We start from the raw sequence: 493 nt of genomic DNA on the forward strand, positions 1-493 counted from the left end.
GCTGATATAGTTCCAAGCATCGCATACTCACTCACACAGTGCATCCAAAGGCAGCAAGAAGGGACGTTTCTACCTGCTCATCTCTTTATTAGAGAACAAAGCCTTCTCCATTACCCTGCCACCAGACGTTCCTTCTGGTTCCATTGATCAGTATTGAGTCACATGCTCATATTCAAGTTACAAGGAGACCGAGAAAGCAAGGCTTGGATATTTTCACCCCTTGTAGTAGGAAGCTGAATTTTTGGAAATGGGTCTTCAGTCCTTTCTTCCTAGTCTTAGTGTGTAAAGTCCACTGAAACTTGGCCTCCATGGGTGGTGGTGCTGATATTGAAATACTAGTAACATAGCCTCCAGCATCATAGCAGTACACAAACCACCACAGCACAATAGACTGACAGATGGGTCATAATTAATATATATTAATTATGTATATATAATTAAACCATATTATATATAATTAAACCAAAAATAGCCTCTGTGTGCCTTGAGATCG

This window comes from Echinops telfairi, unplaced genomic scaffold (assembly GCF_000313985.2).
Source record: "Echinops telfairi isolate 266 unplaced genomic scaffold, ASM31398v2 ScPeMD7_7436;HRSCAF=8474, whole genome shotgun sequence".
Lineage (NCBI taxonomy): Eukaryota > Metazoa > Chordata > Mammalia > Afrosoricida > Tenrecidae > Echinops > Echinops telfairi.